We start from the raw sequence: 19,950 nt of genomic DNA, 5'->3' as shown, positions 1-19,950 counted from the left end.
AATTCACCATTCCAGGCAATAGCCTGATATTTATTGTTATAGGTCATGTGATTAATTTGCACTATGTGTTGCTTTGTCTCCTATTTAGTAGGTGAAGTTATAGACCATTGTACATCTATGATATAGAAATAACTTTATTTGAAAATAGCTGTTCCTTTTAATTACTGCATTTAACTATCTATCACTCAGTGCGGTGTAGGCAATTTCAACTTCTTTCTGATTAGTTTCTGGGAATGCATTATTTACATTTGATACCACTATTTTCATTTTGTTTGTTTGTTTGTTTTTAAATAAATGTGCAGTATTACAACAATGAATAAAATTTGTTTCAGTCTTTTGGAATAACAGGTTTTATATTATCCTAACCATACAGTTAAAAAGAGATTTTTTTTTTTCAATACTAATCTCATTTGAATGTTTTGATTTATTAAAACATTCCATGTTTACTTAAAAACCACATTTTCTGCTCCCTAGAGAAGTCCATAATGCACTCAGTAAAAATAGAGCATGAGAAAAAAATGTACTCAAATGACTGAGTAAAACTCAGGGAAAACTGATCAGGTTTGCTTTAGTAGATATTTGTGTAGTTGAAAGTTAGAGATCTATGTTTAATGTATGTGTTTCATATATCCTTCTGTTGGGATCAGAATAAAGCGTATTCTTTCACTTAAGTATAACTTGTATACTCTTTCATTCAATTATATTTCTACTTTGAATTAAAATATTGATAACTGAAAGGAAGATGTTCAGCTTTGGAGAACCATGATTCTTTTTACTTGAGAGATTACATGATATTTTCCTAATAGTTTGATAAAATCCCTATAGTTCATGTCTGACTTAAAATTAGCGTGACTGAAAATGGCATTGCTCACTTAGGAATGGCAAACCACATAACAGCCTGGGACAGGAAGTGAAGTTCTCTACCTATAGGAAATTAGAGAAGGAATTCAGAGAGCAAAAATACAACTATTAGAACTGGAACATGGCCACAATCCTTGGGTTAACTTCTGTGTTCTTATTAGAGATTATATATTAGATCACACTTCTTGTCTCTCTCCACTGTACATTTTTTTCGAAAATCCTAAAATATTTTTTTTCTGCTCTAGTTTAAGCAGAATGCCAACCTCATTGGCCAGATTTATGTTTCAAAATATTTTAGTATGCTTAGTCTTCAACAGTTAAGCAATCAGTATTTAAATGGCGGTGTAATTTAAAAAAAAAAAAAAAAAAAAAAGAGTACTGCTAGGAAGTTTCCAGGCTCTACAAGAAAGGCTGAAATGAATAGATACGGTGAAGAATTAAATAGTTCTGTACTTCTTTGTAAAACACAGCATGAAATCCTTAGCCTGTCAGGTCTTTAGTAAAATTGTCATTGACCTGGTAAAGGAAGGATTTCAGCATGATACTGTCAGTGCTCACAACTTTACTGGCAATCTTGTCATGCCTAGTATTTTTATTATATTCTCAGCTTTGAGCTTTGTTTTATCGTGAAACTCTCAACATGTTTAAGAAGTCTAGTGCTAGGGATAAATACATAAAATGCTGTTGGCCTCAGGCTTCACAGAAAGTTTTGTTTCTCCTAAATAGGTGGTTTTGGATCTTGATTTTAGACAACAGTGATAACCATGCCTTGCATCTTGCTTCCATATCAGTCTCCATGTCCACACTTGTCATTAGGTGAGCATCTGTACAGTTAAGGCAAGAGTTGCCCCAGGACCCAAGCTCACTCTTGGCCATTACATACATGTTCTCCAAATGTTCTCATCTTTTCACTGTCATACCCAGCAATACCACTGTAGTGACAGTTCTGGTCCAGCTGGACATGCATTTGCTGCTTCAGCTTGGAAGAGTTTCTAAAGTATCTGGAACTTCAAGAGAGGTAGTGCATGGAAAATGTCCACTTTCCACTAGGTTTGTAATACTGGCTGTTGTGAACATCATCGTGTCCCAAAGGTAGGCATAGAAACAGCTATCTTGCTAAAACAAAAATATATAGAAAATAAAAGTAAACATAATGCAGATGTATCTGTGTTAGTACTTTGAAAGTGTGCTGAATTCTGCCAAGTATACCTGTGAGAGGAAGTTGATGTAAATTCAGGATATGGGACTTCTGGTTCATTCCTGTAAGGCTCTTCACTTCCCCAGAGCATCAGGAATCCCAGAGCTGTGGATCTGCTAATGGTGTCAGACTTTTTTTAATAGATTCTCATGCGCATTAAAATGTGCATGCAAATTGGAATCATGGAATCATAGAATTGTTTGAGTAAAAAGGAACCCTTAAAGGTCTGCTAGTCCAACTCCTCTGCAAACAGGGACATCTACAGGTAGATCAGGTTGCTCAGAGCCCCGTCCAGCCTGACCTTGCATGGCTCCGGGGATGGGGCATCAACAGCCTCTCTGGGCAACCTGTTTCAGTTGCTGCATGACCGTTATTGTAAAAAGCTTCTTTATATCTAACCTAAATCTGCCCTCTTTTAGTTTGAAACCATTCTCCCTTGTCCTATACAACAGACCCTGCTACAAAGTCTTCTACTTCTTTCTTACAACTCTTCCTTTAGGTAATGAAAGACTGTGCTCTGGTCACCCTGGAGCCTTCTCTTCTCCAGGCTGAACAGTCCCTGCTCTCTCAGCCTGTCCTCACAAGAGACATGTTCCATCCGTTGGATAATTTTTGTGGCCCTGCTTTCCAAAAGGTCCTCCTGTACTGAGGACTCCACACCTGGATGCAGTACTCCAGGAGATCTCACAGACTCATGTCCAGTTCGCCATCCACCAGTACCCCCAAGTCCCTTTCTGTCAGGGCAACGCTCAAACATTTTGTCCCCCAGCTGTTATTGACAGTGGGGATGACCATGACCCAGGTGCAAGACCTTGCTCTTCTTAAGGAAGGAGATCACAGGGCACCTGAAAAGTAACTAAACTATACATTATGAAAAGACAAAAACCATACTGTTTATTTTAATACAAGTTCATATTTTTTTTTTGTCCCAAATCATAATTTTTCAGTGCTTTGCATGCAAAATACTTAAAGATAGGTAATCATCTATTATTACCATCTTTGATGCTGTTCCTTATGCCCGAGCAGAAGGCATAAGGATTTTGTGCTCATTTTCTGTTGTGAATATCACTGGCAGTAAGCAGTCCTATAAAGTTTCTCATGTTAGTACAAATGGTTTTATGAGATTTAACGGGATTAGGAAATATTGGTACAATGTAACTGGTTGCTCTATGTTATTGCTTCAAACTTTACTTTGGCACTTGTGGACGCTAGGAGATTTTTCATCATTATTGCAATTTGTTTAAAAAAATGAGAGTTCCTTTCATCTTGATATACTAACATACAACCTGGCATACAACAGAAGAGCTCATGCCTATACAGTAATATGTACATCTAGTCATAGATGAAAGCCCAGAATATGTGCACCAATTATATTGCAGACTCATTTCACTAGGCCAAAATCAGTTCCTTCCGTTTAATCCAGCAATCTGTGTATGCATTTTTCCTACACTTGTTGCTGACTCAGTTTCCATGATAACTGAGAATATTTCCCCGGAGTGCAATGAAGATCCTACAACCGATATGCATATCCAAAAGGTTCTAAAGTTTTTTGCTTTCCTGTAGTAAGCAGTTCACTTTTAATTGATACACATATTAGCATGAGAACACTCAAGATTTCTTGTTTAAAGAACAGACAAAAATGAAGGACTGAGCACTAAAGAAAAACAGAAGCACAGATTTCTTTATACCTTATTTGAGTGAATGTGTATGGTTCTTTGATCATATCAAAAGAAAACTGTTGATGACAAGTGCTGAAAAATAAAACAACATAACATATGGCTGAAAGCATATCAGCATAGTACTTCTGTTTTTACACCATTTCTACTGTATTTTCCTGAAGTACAATTCCTAATATGTTACAAAATATATTGAACTGTTCTCAGTTTTGTTATTTAAGATAGACTTGAAAATAACTAATTATTTTAACTAGCCTATCATCATCATACAGTTTTTTAAAAAACTTTTTTATCACTTTCCTGCTTGCTGGAGTAACTGTGAAAAGTGCAAATTACAAAACCAACATGTAAATTTTGTAAAATACAGTGAATGAATTTTAAGCAAGGTGTATGTCCTATGCCATAATTCCATGAGTGACTGATGACAAAAGCACAACATAAATTTAGACATAGTGACATTCCTTATCATATGATCTTATGGGTATTGTGCACTCTCATGCTAGAGTTACTAATTCTGATGGAAGCAAGTAGTTGACCATGGTTAAGAACATCTTTTCCTTTCCAGCTGAAAGACCTAGCAGGAGCCTCCAAACTGTGTGTGTTAGTCTTATCTGTGACGTTTTCCAAAACTGTAGTTTTTTTCCTTTTCGATCTATTTATCCTAGTCTGAAGGCTTCATTAACTAAAAAATGTATCCATCCATCATCACATCAGCAGAATTTCAAAGGTGTAGCTTCTAGCAACAGAACCAACTTTAGATAATCTTTCATTTGGATTCACTGTTAATTATAAATAAATATATGTACTGCAAGTTCATGTTTTGTACTCTGATCTAAATAGCTATCTGTTTACATTCTTGCTAGCAGCAATATTTATTGTTATAGATTAAATTTCAAGCCAAAGTACTCTTACGGATTTCAGTTTCGAGCTTCAGAATCAGTCTGTTTCTGACAAGTAAATCTGAGTTTATTTCCTCAGAAGACATGGGCAAGTGGTGTTGTTACTATGTGCATAGCAGGGAACTAGCAGTAGCCAAATGGAATGACCTGCTTGTGGCAACACGGGGAGCTAATGGCATAGCCTGGAAAAGAAATGGAGCATCCTAAAGATCCATAACCTGCTCTGTGAACTCTGCTGCTTTTCATTATTATAGTTTCAGCCTTTTTTCCCCCTGATTGTTGGGTTAAGAAGGAGGTGAGAGTTATTAAAGAATCTAGAGGATTAAAAAGAAAGGGAAAGTTTAACATTTCTTAGCAGTTATGCTTAAAGTCTGTACGTGGAAGAAACACATCTCTTTCACACTCTGCATTTTAAAAAGCCACAATACAATGACAGCTTGTACCTTTGTGCAATGCAAGAAAACTAATAATTGAAAACCTCTGAAGGGCTCATGTCATGTTTTTAATGTATTCCTGTTCTGTGTTCTGAGTAGTTTTGTTGTTGCTATGGGTAGGGGATAGATTGAACTGATTACATACTGTGTTATAAATAAGTGTATTTTGTTCCTTGAGAAATGATTCTTCCTTCAGTAATAGGAAAAATAAACACGGGAAAAGGGATACATTTAAGGTTGCTGTCAAGTCTTAGCTGTTTCCAGACTTTCAGCTTTCTGTTCTCAGCTACCATATTCTAACTAAAAAATATTTTTTTTTAGATTAAATTTCAATTTCTACATGATTTAAGAAGTGACTTCTTCTAGTTAACAATTACCTGAAGCTATACAATTACTGGATAAGCCTCTTGTCTGCTTGAACTGCAATGAAGAGTGGGAAAAATGTGTCTTTAATCTTTGTTTGCACTTCTGTGATTTTGAGACTGAGGGGGCCAGATTGGTTTTGCCATAAATTAGAGCCATCTGAAGCTGTTCTGTAACGCTGACTACCTGAGACTCTGTGGGATCAGTCATAACTGAAGATCGGTTATAGTGGGGCCATGCTCTTTAAAGATGCTTTAACAAACAGGGAGTCAGCCAGGTTAGTTTTCCATGTGGTTTTACAACTTGGAAAGAGGCAAAAAACATCACATTCCAAGTGTAGAAGCAGCCTTTGCAGCAATGCATGGTTCTGCTTTGAAAAAGCTCGCCTGGGCAAAAATAGCCTTGTATTGGCCTTCTGCACTCCAGTAGGTAAATGGATCTGCTTAATGGCTTTGACTAGTCAGTTGAAATTCACATTGATGTACCTACACAGCTGTCAAGATCAAGAGTTAATACAAATCTAGTTTAACCGCGCTGACACAAATTGCAGTTGCATCTTGCATGGCGACGTGGAATCAGTACTTGTCATACAATATCCTTTGTCTTTCATTTTTTAAATTTGTTTGTTTGTTTTTCTAGACCACTCCTGTCTCTTTCAGTTGAAATGAGCAACCAATTTTGTTACTTGATCTGCCCTAAGAGGTACATTCCTTCTTGCACAATGGCTGGTAATGCCCATAACAATTTGTGTGACAACCTTACTGGTTAGCTTTAGTTATCAGTGATTATCAGGGATTTCCTTGATGTCTTTCCTCTTATTCAGAGTTTTTAGCCGTGCTTTCAAACTAATCAGCATCTTTGTATTGCCAGTGATGATAATGAGTAAGAGGAAATTTAATTTTTCCAGCCTCATTCATTCAGAAATCTCAGTGGACTTTTAAAAGTGCACACCACTTCATGAAAAAAAAAAAAAAAAAAAAAAAAAAAAAAAAGAAATAAAATAAATGCAAACAGACAAAACCAAAAGAACAACAGAACAGCAAAACATGGTGGGATATTTTTAACCTTTAGTTTCGCCACTGAAACGTAGCAGAAGGCAGAATGTAGTAATTATCAGACTACTCTGAGCTGCACCAGACAGGTGTCTAGAAGAGAAAAGGAAGCAGGGAACTGTATCATGCAAACTGCAAGGAGAAATTCAGTAGACCTCCACACGCATATTGCAATTTTGTCATGATGCTGACTTTCCCAAACATCTCCTTGGAAAGTACCATATTGTCCTTAATGAACACAAAAGCATACTTTTTGTTTTTCTTCTTTTTTTTTTTTTTTTTCCTCAGAAGTAAAGCAGCGCACTGAAAACAACTGTATGAGATTGAACACAAGAACTATTTACATGACCAGGCTGTAGCATTTCCTACAGCATTTTCATTTCTACTGGTACCTCAAAGGATTATGTTTATCAAGATGAAAATAGGTGGTTACTTTATTCCATTGTAATGGGTTAAGCCTCTGTATCTGAATTTTTATGAAGTTGATGCTGGGAGAAGAGAAAGAGGTAGCACTTATTCTTTGATGTGTATTTGTTATTTCTACTATCACATACACAATGGAGATGCAAACGCATCCAGTGTGGGCGTAAAAACAAAGATTGTTCGATATTCATAGACACCTTGAAACTAAATGCTCATTTGTCAATCAATTAGGTGCTTCTTCCACAGTCCTTTGCACAGTGAATCTTCTGTGGTATTAATATATTGTGTTCTCTGCCCGTGTCTTTTCAATTCTTTTGAATGCTGTGTTTTCTTTCTGCACACTGCCAAAATTGCCTAGTTCTGATGCAGGATCACACTTTTCTTCCCCACTTGCCCGTTTGTCCACTTTGGGCTAATGTTAATGAACATCCCTTAAAGACAATCACTTCTAATCTTATCAGAGATGCCTGTGTGTGAGGGTGAAAATTAGTTATTAGCTTAGCTTTTCATCCATGCATAATAGGATGTTAAAATCAGAAATGTTTGCTTGGGGCCATGAGAAGCATCCCACTCTGAGTTTACAAGTTCTGAATTCATAAAATGCAACATATTTAAAATAAACAAGCAGAAGGCAAATGCCAGTTTAAAATGACAACAAGTCTGTTTTATTTATATTAGTCCTTGTGTAAAGAGTCTAAGGCGTCTTCTTGACTGTGGTAAAAGAAAATCATTCTGAATCTTTGTTGACTCTTATCCCACCTCACCATTTTTTATAACAGACAATCAACAGGAAAAGCAGTGCCATGCTCTTCTCACGAGGGACTCTTCTTACAGGGGACTTTTCCCTGGTTCAGGTTGTCATCAGCTTGGTACCTTCAGTATCAAACATCCGCAGTCCCCACACAGTACCTTGAGACCCAGAAAGAAACAACACCAAAGGAAAGTCATCTGGAACAAATGAAAACTGTTTCTCATAAAACAGTGGCAAATCCTGTTCTCACACTTGTATTACAGGTGTAAGGTTCATGTCGTTTAGAAAACACGTAACAAAGTATCCTCTCTTGCTACTGCACTGAAGCATCTGAAGCAGGACAGAAAGCTGGAATCTCTAAAAAACAGTGAGAATTTTTCTCCACTCTTTCCACTTTAGTTAAAACAGCCACAGCAAAGGATATAGAGTAGGTGATAGTTCCCTTGGGATTATCTACTTTAGAGCTGTTGTAATTGGCAATGAAGCAATCTGTGAGTTCAGACTCTTTCAGAGAGTCCTCTGTATGTTTCAGTTCTTCTCCTTTGTCCTCCCCAGTACCAGCATACTTAAAATGTCTCGCCAAGAAACACTGGTAGTCATCCTGGCTCCAAATGCATTTATAATACAAAATGCAAAGTTGTATTCTGGTCTGCTGGATGACAGCCTTGAGTATTTAGATTGCCTACCAAGTGTTGATGAAAAGCCACATAGATTCTTAATTCAGAAACTCCAATTTTTCCTCTGTTCCCGTGTTCATTTTCTTTAACAGCAGGGGATGACTTACACTTTCAAAACTGATTAACATTTTAAAACGGTGGGAGCAGTTTTTGTGGCATTTTCAAATGATGTTAACCCTTTAGCTCTTTGCTTTCCCCCTCACACCTTATTACTACTTTTATTTTCTTCTGAAATGCAGTCTCCCTTAGTATGTCAGCACCTACAGAAAGTAAACATTTTGCACTATGCAAAAGACACTGGAGACATCAGTTATGCTAACTAAATTAAGGCATTACAAATGGATGGAGATTTACTAGCTCTCACCTTGTTTTCTTATCCACATAGTGAAAGTAGAATGCCTTTCCTTACAGCTTTGTGAAACCTAAACGTTTTTTTAATCCTTCCCCACATCCTGCTTGCCCTCAAAATTATGTCTTTGGTATGTCTAACAACAGTATGACTTACCCTTTTCAGTACTTTCTCCCCTTAATCTATTTTTTTCCTGTTATACCCTGCTTCACATGCATGAGCACACTGATGTATGAGCAGAGGAGTGACTCTCTAGTGCCCCAAATTCATCTTTTGACTGTGATCAGCTTTGCTCTCAGGCAGTCAAAGCGCACTCTTAAAGCACAGCTGAGGATTACTGTTCACTTAAAAATAAATACAGTAACTGAAGGCATTTTTCCGTACTCACAGTCTGACAAGTAGCAGCAATGCTCAGAGGATCATTTCCAGCTGAGGAAAATTATTAAGAAAGGTCTGCAGGCAAGTCTTTAGTCCACTCTGAAGTGCTGCCAATTATGAATTGAAAAGATCAGTGCTTCTTCAAATCCACTAATGGGGCTGATAACATGACTAAAGATCCTTAAAGAAGGGATCTAGATCCAGCTTAGCGTGAAGAAAGACGGTCCCCACTAACCTTGCTAGTATTCTTATTTGAGGACTGACTTTGCCTAGTGGCAACGAACATGAATGAGGATCCTACTCACTGCATACTACTCAGCAGTTCTCTGCAGTGGCATTTGTCTCTGTTAACATAAGTTTCTTAGGTTTCTTACTGTTTTTCAATAAACCAAAGTCCAGTAACAGGGCTGTTTTCGCACTCTTATACCTAAGAACACAGAGACAAAGCTACATTTCTGTTTTCTACTAAACATAGTGATATGATCCTTAAAGTGGGGTACAGATCATCTCTCCTTTAGCTTACCAGTTTTAGAAGGCCAGAAAAGATGATCCAGTAGTCAAGGAGAGGAATGAAGAAAAGACAAAAAAGCACATTTCATCTGCATCTGAAAACAAAATGTCAGTTTCTTCACCTCAATGTCTTTCAAATGTAGTCTAAATATTTTCCCCTTCCACTTTCTTGCTGTATTTTAGCTGAATTTCATCTTCTAGTGCCATGATTGTCCCTGAAGATTACTTTCTTTGAAGTTCCATTTTACTCTGCATTCTTTGCTGGGAATGTTGGATTTAGAGTACATTTTTGTAACTGGTAATGTAACTGGTAATCTGGTAATGACCCTTCTTCAGCACATGTTAAATTCTAGATATGGTAAAACTGAAATTCTCTGCACCCATGGTAACTGAACTAGGAAAAATGGAAAACGAAAACCACTTAGGAGCCCGAGCAGAAATACCCTTAGTATCCTCACCATTCAGAATTGTTTTCTGAAAAAAATGGCCATTTTAACTATTTTAACTATATACTTTAACTATTAATTGAAAAAAAAATAAAGAAAACTTGGCTTTACTTTTTTTTTACTCGGAAGGATATATAGCTCATTAAATGTTGATCTTCTTTTGCTAAATAGTCAGGTGGAAGAAAATCTTGCTTGTGGTGTTGAGTACCATAGGGCCTTAAAAATCTTCCAAAATAGGAAAGTCATGAGCATGTGATATTATCAAAAGAGTAATTATTTATTATTTTATCCTATAACTAGCATTTTGAGATAATAGTAGCTTCACAAAAAAATAGTAGCTTTTTAAATGAAATTTGGTTAATTCTTGCAGGCAGAAATATTTTTCAGGTTTGGACATAGGTAATTTTCAACATACTATATGAGAGCAAGAGAAAGAGGAACGCCTCATTTCTTTCCTCTTCTTTGAGAAGTTTCATATTAATATTCAGGAACAATTTCTCTTTTTTAATGTTCTTCCACTAGTCATATTTTAGTTAATTATCTTGGTTATCCATTGTAAATAAAGAGTAGGAAATCTGCCAGTTTCATTTTATTGTGGTTTTATGCTTTTCCCCAGTGAAAATCTTAACAGAGTTTTTTACTTTCCTTTCCTTCCTTCCTCATTAGGAAGAGTAGATGCATCCCATCAAAGAGGTTATAGATTCATTCATGCAGCTTCCTTTCTTTCCAGGTATAAATCAATAATTCCCAAGCATTATTAGTGTTGTGAGTGTTAACCTACACAGAATACAGCATCCTTGGAAGCTCAAGTTGAGTCATGTGAAATAATAAAAAAGGTATTAAAGCATAAAAGCTGATGAAAGCATAGTGCAAAGGCTCCCTGTGACTATTGCCCATTCTGACTCCCTTTGAGATGTTAGACTAAAATGGTCAAATCAGAAAAACAGGCACAATGCAGGTGCCATTGTTCTCTCTTCAGCCTGCTCAAATAGACTAGAAAAGAAAAACAAAACCCCACAAAAATTCTTCCTGCACCTTTTTAGTCATTTATCATCATTTTTGTCTATGTGAAAGAAGATATGAGCCTGTATTCATTTTTACACTTATATGTAGGTTGGTCGGAAAGTAATGCCACTTATTTATTTCCCTGGAAACTGCAACAGACACAAAGAGCACAATAACACTCTTAGATAGAGCATATTCTCAGCTACAAAACACTACTTTCCAATATAGTCACTACTGTTAGCTATGTATTTTCACCAATGATGTAAAAGAGCCTGCATGCCGTGCTCACAAATATCTGCATCATCAGGTGATCCATAGCAGCTGCTATGATGGCATAATTGCTGGGAACTTGTTGTCCCCACAGTCCATCTTTCATCAGCCTAAATGGAAGTTAGAGAATGCCAAATTTAGACTGTATAGTGGATATGGTAAGACAGGCATGGACAGCCAGAACTGGCAATGTCTTCAAACAGGTGAGGGACCTGGCATTTTTTTGTTGCAAGAGAAGGTTTCTTCTTCTCTGTCCTAACTTTGACAGTTCAAGCCTTCAGCTCTGTCAGCGTTGCGATGTAGCAGTCAGAGCTGATTGTTTGGTTCCAGGAAATCCATAAGGATCACTCTTTTCCCATCCCAAAAGACAGTGTACATCAACTGAGGGCTGTATCTTGAACTTCCTCTTGAAATGGGGAATTCACTGTCTACATTGACTGCCATTTTGACTCCACCTTGTACTGGTATCAATCCATTTCATTACTGGTAATGATGTGATCTAGAAAACCGTCGCCTTCAGCCTTGTATTGTTTCAACAGTTCCTGACAAACTAGCTTATGGCATTCTTTCTGTTTCTACTGTGAGCATTCATGGGACCCACCTGGCACAAGCTTTGTGATATCTCAATGTTGCCATCATCATATTTGATGCATTGAAGCCAATTCTTGGTTCTGTACACTGTAATTTTCCAGTTCACATGGATGAACTGATTAAGATGGTCTTCAGTTTGTGGTGTGTCAGCTGTGCATGGCCATCTTGGAATGTGGTTTGTCTTTCATGTCACTTTCACCTCTTCTGACACACACCAACCACTGCCTCACTGTGTTTGCATACACTGTTTTGTCTCCAAAAACGTTCAGCTTGTGTCAGTGGATGCTAACGTGTGCAGTTTTTTCCCATATGGAGGAACACCTTTGCTTCATACACACTTCCAAGTCATACACCATTTGTCAGACTGCCCCTCTGCTGTCATCTGTCACACAGCAACATAATGTAATGGAATACTGGTGGGAAGGTTCAATCTCTACTGCCATACCAACAACATATACCTCTGATATTGTGGGCCAACATAGTAAATTAGGAGCCATTACTTCCCTAGCAGCATTTGTATTTTGAAAGTTTATTCTAAAGTACTTTATCTCTTCAAATTAAACTCTGTTCCTAGAGACATACATATCAATTATTTTGTAATGCTACAAAATCTGATAGTATAAATATTGCAGGTATTTAATAAACACAGCTGAAATGAGTTAGTGAAATTATTCATCACCTGCACAAGTTGTCGCCTAAGAACGTGATACAAAAAAAAAAATTACATTCAATTCAAAAACATTCTCTTCAGGTTTGCATATATACCCTTTTATTTCCTTCTGAAGTTTTCAAAGTTCCCCCCACACATATACTTGCTTGGAGCCTTATGAAACTGAAATGTCAAGTGAGAACTTCTTCATATCATGTTCTGTCAATCAAAGCAAGCAAGGCTTTATGCATCTGTTGCTAGTATATTGGCACTTTTTGAAGAGTGTTTCGGAGGGAGTGAGAATAAATAAAGATCCTTCAGGCACTTTCTCATTTATGGATGAGGAATCAAAGTAGTCTGAAACTTCATTTTCAGGCTGATACCCTGAAGATTGTTGGCTGATAATTCGGGATGGAACAGCTTATCTGGGAGGATTAGGGAGAACATGGGCTTCCTATTACTGCTGGCTTCAGCCTATTCAGCTGGGCAGACTCTGTCACACATTATCTGTGCCTTTACATATGTCACTAATCTTATCTATATCTTTTCAGCTCCTTCTGTTGGAGCTGTGGTTTCCTGTACCTAAACCTCCCATTTCTTCATTACACCAGCTGTATAGGCATTAGCCTTCCCTAACAGCCTTTCTGCACTGTGTCATTCGGTAATGGCTAGTAATGCAAAGGTTTGAGAAGGTAATGGTAGTGCTTTATCTCCGATCTTACAGGACTCACATCAGTATATTAAATGCAGACTTCCTTTCCTACAAGCCTCCTCCATCCTCCCCCTGCCAGATTTGACCAAATCCGCTTAACAAAATAATACTCAACAATAGAGTATCTCTGCAATCGTTAAAAATAATGGAAGCAGACGATTTGGGGCAGATATATGTATACTGGAAGGGTTGAAGTAGTTTGTAGGCAGCAGAACAAAAACATCATCAGCAGAACTAATTCAGTGTGCCTGCCATTCTCTCCTATGCAACTAATCAGTGTTACAAATTTAGTGTTGTTTGCCACTGGGATGAAGTAGCTCAGAAGAAAGAGATTAAGCCCACTGAAAATCCCTGCTTTTTCTAAATTATAGAGGGAAGTCCCATGACCACACTTCTTTCAAGCATTTTCTTCCCTGCTCCAGCTGGCACCTGGCACTCTGCTGAGCTCCATGGTTTCCCTCCTGTCCTGTCTTTGAGTTTCAGTCTTCCTGTCACATGCAGCAACTTTCATGTCTTCTTTTCTTCCATAGTTATTCCTGTTTCTACATCTTCTGCCATTTTCAACTTACTTCGTTGCCTGTTTCTGTAATAAAAATGAAAATAAATGATTTTTTTAAAGTGAAGGAAATGAAACTAATGAGATATCACTTTGCCCATTTATTTTCTCTCTCTTTTAACAGCGTTTTTGATGTCAGCTCTTTGGGCAGTAGCTTCTCTTTTTGTGCAGTTCCATTGTGAGTGCTACAGTATACATCAGAACAGAAAAAAAAGAAAAAAAGAAAAATAATCACTTATCTTCGTAACTCTTAAAAGTGTCAGTACAGTACAAACTGGAAGAAAAAATATGTATCACTTATTTCTGACTAATAACTCACTAAACAGCACTATCTGTTACTTTATTTAAAATCGGTAATTCAGTCAGTTCTATGTATGATTAATTTTAAATACATAATGGGAATATTCCTTTGTGTTTTTACTGCGTGTGCATTTTACTTTACTTTTAATTGCCAAGTTATTAGGAATCTGTATCATATCTGTTCTCTCAAGGTTGAAACGATGAGCTTTATCTGAACATGACAAACACAATTCCTCTTCTTCATAAATGAATGCCTTGAATGTCATAGTTTCCCCACCCTGCAAGCACAAGCCCAGTCAGGGCCATGTCATTTAACACAAGCCCATTTTTTATCCTGTGACAAGCAGGAGTAACAGGAAATGTAGCCTGTATCCCAAAGCTATACAAATGCTACTGAATTATATAGTAAGACAGTCACAGAGTGTTGTGCTTGCTCCAGCAGTGCTGGCAGCTGCGGGAAATAATGTGCTGCAGCAATGGATGATTTTCTTAACCACTTCCAGTCTGTCAGAGATTTAGAAAAGAGTCTTGCTGTGGACTCTGTAAGACTGCTTTTTTTCTGCATACATAGGACTTTTGTGGTCACTCAAGTACATAAAGTAGAACTTAATTTCTCTCCCAGGGAAATTGTTTTCACTTCTGTAATCCAGTTGATTTGTTCTTCCCTATTGCACATGAACTTTTTCAATAAGCACTGGGATAAATTAAGCATTTGTTATGGAGTTCACTTGGTCTCCAGGCAGCTTGTCTAGCTATGCATCTAACCATCTGAAATGTATGGACTTAAAGAGTGCAAGGCTAATTCTGTACTCTAGATCTAGCATTTCATTGTGTGTACCTGAACCTTTTTATTATGCACACGTTATGAAGAGATATGTGAGGAATCTCTTAAATACTTACTTTACAGTCAGCCCTTGTCTGAGTATATGTCATTTATGAAAGGATAACACATGACATGTGGACTCATCATTAGCCCAAGGTAGCAGAGGCTGCGACTTCTCATTCTGTTCTCAGCCCTGCTACAGAGATACTACATGACCTTGCACAAATCACTTAACCTTTATGTGACTAATTTTATCCATCTATAAAATGGGGATAATAAAATTTTTAGCGACACACACCAGGATGATGAGAATTAATTAATGCTGTAAAGCTCCCCGAGAAAGAATGCTTAATACACAGGTTCTAGTTCCACTCGTTTTCAGTTTCTGGCTCTTGTCTTTGCAATTACTTCCGGCTGAGCAAAACTAATGGAAAAAAACACCCGGATTTCTTAACATTATTTAGCTCTACTTTGTTTCAGTGATGGAGCTTACAAAAATACACTGGAGAATCAACCCAAGAAAAAACACACAGTATTGTCAATATTAGTTGTGTATCTGTATGCTCAGATTACAACCAACAGTGCTTGAGCATTCAGAATTTCATTCAGAGTCTGTACTGGACTTTGAATACTCTTTTATTGTATGTGTCTGTCCATAGTACTGGAGCTGCCAAGAGCCAACTTGTTGGCCAGATGGGCAAGTGCATATGGGAGTGTGCATTCCCCACTTATATTTTTGAATCTGTATGTTCACCTCTTCATAAGAATCAGTTTGCTTGGATTCTAGAGCAATTTGCTAAATTAAAAGCAATATGATTTCTACTAGAAAACTCAATTTGTCATCTGCTAACACACTGAAATTTTATGAGATATGACTTAATTCTGCAAAAAGTTATAAAGCACTAGCATGAAGAGCTAAATATACATGTCTAGTAGTGGGGGAGTGGTGGCTAGTGGTAGACCAAAGATTACCATGCCTCTTCCTTCTGTTACTTATGCACTATTCTGCGATGGGCTGTTCAAATCAGCCCTAATCCAGTTCCTGCTCAGATACAGTGAGACATAAAGAAATCCCTATATAGTATGGAAAAATCATTCTTCAGTCTCCTAATCTATCATTTTATTTGAAAGATGCATAGATTTGTACCTGAAACTGTCACTTTCTTTCTTTCAGCCAATAATGGAGAGTATTCAAGCTACTGTGATTGTTGCAAATTCCATCCAATTGATATGTGTACGCACTCAAACAAGCATAAGAGTTTGACATCATAGAACTACAAAGGAAGCAGAAAGCACCAATAGTGTCTGTAGGTGTCAGTAAAACAATTGCCTCATCCTAGACTAGGAGGAAACCAGGTGATTAATGGTTCAAGATCACGCCTGGTGTGACTTGAAATACTACATGGCAGGCCCTAACTCAAGTGCCCTTTTAAATTAACTTCAGAAAATTCTTTATCATAAAGAAAAATTAATTCTTTATGCAATGGAAGTGATTAACCTTGAATGTTTAAAGACAAGATGATTGGAAGTTGTAGGGAGGGGGAGATTGTGTAATCTTCAAGATGTTTTAAAATGGATGCATTAGGAAGAAATGAAGCACAACAAATGCGTGTCTTTGGTTTACTTTTGCAATCCGTTCCACAATATTTTGCTGTAAAAATGTTTTCTCTTTTAAATGATCAAAGAAATATGTGATCCAATGAGGTCAACAACTGCACCAAGTCAGAACAACACAAATGCACTTAGAAGTCTTGTTATTGATGATATTCACTGAAGACAGCAATGCGCAGGTCCCCAGACTTTTGAAGAAATATAAGTAAACACAAAGTAAAAGCAGCTGTATGGTTTCTAAAACAGGGCGGGGGGTGCAGAACTTGTGGATGGAATCTTTTCTGTTTTACTAACTGTGAAATTTAGGGGGGAAGGGTTGAATTCGTGTTCTTTATTTTCTCCTTATAAGAGCTGGCTTGCTATTACGGAAGTCTGAGAGCTAGATTAGTTGTGACTGTAGAAATCTTCGGTATGAGTAAAAAAAAAATTTTTTTTTTTTTTTTCAAACTACTAAAATTCTTTAGAAGCTTGCATTAATACTTACATTAATAATAACACAGTAGAAGAATATAGAAGAAAGTGCTAATTACTGTCAAAAGAGATTAGCTCTAAGCATATGCTCCCTTGGATCAGACAAAATAAATGTGTTTTTCCTGGACAATAATAATAATAATAATAATAATAATAATAAATTCATGGTAATAATAATGCAACACCAACTATTTCTTTAAGAAACATGTAAAGCCAAGTCATAAAGATTTAGAAGTAATGTTTCTTTAGGATATTTTGATTCTATGTGTTCCTATCCTAAGCAGATAATTGTACTGAGTAATTTCCTCTCTGACTATTTGTTTTATTCTTTCTCTGGAATCCTGTGTTCCTTGCACTCCCAGATCCATTTCAAGAGAGGATTTAGGGAGACTACTGATGCAGATGAGTTTTCCCATTTATTCACATTAAAAGTACCTATAAAAGCTTTCCTGATGCAGGACACCATCTTTGAGGCCACTGCAGTGAAGCTCTCAACTTCTGACCTTGCATTAAGTTTTTCTTCACCCTCTCTAACATACAACCCAAGCCTGTCCTTACTGTTGTTCATACTAATTCACTGAACCCTAACAAAGCAGCAGATTTTAGGTCTTTTTCTTTTTTCTGTTTCCCAAGGTGTACTTTCTCCAATCTATATATCTCATAGCTCCAGAAATTCCTTTTTCCTTCAAAAACCAGAAAAAAACAGTCCATTGCTTACTACTTTTCCCTTGCTCAAGCCACTTTGCAGTCATTTATAGTTCCACCCTCTACATTAACCAGATTTCTACAATGTGACTTTTTAAGTGGCAGGGATCTCACCTGCTTTGTTCATGCAGGTAGTGATCAAGAGATTTACAATACTATGCAGCTGCGACGGAGAGAAGATTGCAAATATGTGTCTGTTCCTCTCTGTATATGCGTACAAGCCATGGACATGGCTTAATCTCTCCTTGGGAGGAGATTCACTTATAGAAATTTATTTTTGAAACTTGTGACCATTTTAGGGCATTTTTATGTTTGTTTTTGTCCTTATGCTTTGTTTTACATGGGCAGCGAGTCTTTTATATTGGACCAAAGCAAAATGAGTTGAAGGATATTTCTTCTGAAATGTCCTGAGGGGTATTTCCAAGCTGCTTGCCACCTTATGAAGAATGTCATCCTTTTTTTTTTCTTCATTTTATCTTAAAATTACATTTTCTCAAATTACTACCAGTCAGTGAAGATGACTGTCATTATTCACATATGTACAAGTTACCCAAATCCAACATGAATAAATAAGAAACACTTCTGTCTCACTAGATGTTAGGTTTTGAATGCTTCATTGTGATAATAGATTTTTTAACTTTTTATTTTTATTTTTTTAATCATGAGTCAAATTGTAGAATGTTAGACAGTGGAACAAGGTAAAAGTAACTCATTCTACCTGAGGTCCTTACTTGCACTCAGTTTTTATAGTAGATGATAATAAAGTCAGTGCAGATTCTCCAGATTCTTGGGAGAATAAGAGAACAATCAATTCCATGTTCAAGTGCTGAGAAACTGTGGCTGGCACCAACATATTACTGCAATGGCTAGAAAATATGCCTTTTCAGAGGCTCTATCATAGCTCCTGGATGTCTAGGAATGTGACCTCCATCTCTGCTAATAAGTACAAGCATTGCTGAATGATCCCACATGCCAGGATGCTATTGCCACTGTCAGCAATGTGGACATCTTCAACAGATAGAAGTGAAACAGTAACGAAAGACCCAATACAGCAGACCAAGCAAGCCCTCGTATATCTCCATCTTGTACATTACTTACTGATGCTTCAGGTTTTTTTGGTATGCTCTATCAATATCTTTCTTCTATTTATGCAGAGATTTTTTGTGCCTTTTTGTAGTAAATTCTGGCAGTCATATTTCTGAAGAACTATGCTGTTGAATTTTTAATCTTTAAAAGTATATGTATTCACAATGACTTTTTAAAACTATTTCCGTATTGTGTAGCATGTTTTATTTAATATTTACAAATATCTGAGGACAAACAATACAAGTCCTGGAAGGTCCTCTGAAAAAGGGTGATATTATTTTGTTGCATCCATGCTATCAGTGTTTCACTGTGTGCAGAACTTTATTAAACAGTAATCTTTAAAAGCATCTACTGGTCTTCATCTATAAAGAAGCCCATCTAACAAGTCTATTGAACCCTCCATAAGCCCTTTTCTAGCCTATCATAGACTGCAATCTCTTCCTGTAAAGAGCTCAGAAAATTATGTAGCCAGAATTTTTTACCTAAAACTTTTGTCACAGAAATTTATACATATACGTAATTGAATGCTAGTTTAGATCTGAAATGTCAACAGTTGCATATTCTATTATTTAGATTTTTAAAAACTCATCAAAAATAGGTATTCCGTGCACTTGAGTTATTTGCAGTACGGGTTATGTCTGTAGCTGAGCCTTTACACTATTAGATTCTTATCTGTAAGAAAGTTCTAAGCCACATTTACACATTTAAATCAAAGTCTTCCCTGAAGCAAACAGCCAAATACAATGTATGAGTTCAGTGCATACTTTTGTTAGAGCTTAAATTCAACAGCACTTCTACATGTACATTTGAATCAAATTCTGTCCAAAATAAACAGAAAAGCCAGCAAATTACACCTAAAAAGTGAAAAGCATGATGAAACTGAATTAATACTTACATTTCCTCTTGCTTGCATATTTACCAAACATCAGAAAAGCTTTATGTATATGTTCTTTTTCTACCGGAATCTTGAGTACTGGAAAGTAAGGTATGTGTTTGGCGAAGCACTAATCTATATACAACACTAGAATGTCTTTGAAGTGAAGAAATTAAACATAAGAGCACGGATCTATTGGTAATATAGTTTTTTTTTAACTGCTGAATAATTGTTAATTCAGAAAGTAAACATAAAGTGTGCAAATCTTTCAAATTCATGA

This window comes from Centrocercus urophasianus, unplaced genomic scaffold (assembly GCF_019232065.1).
Source record: "Centrocercus urophasianus isolate 14NV4802_14NV808 unplaced genomic scaffold, USGS_Curo_1.0 seq_27, whole genome shotgun sequence".
Classification (NCBI taxonomy): Eukaryota; Metazoa; Chordata; class Aves; order Galliformes; family Phasianidae; genus Centrocercus; species Centrocercus urophasianus.
The sequence above is the reverse complement of the archived record's forward strand: the minus strand, read 5'-3'. Positions refer to the sequence as shown.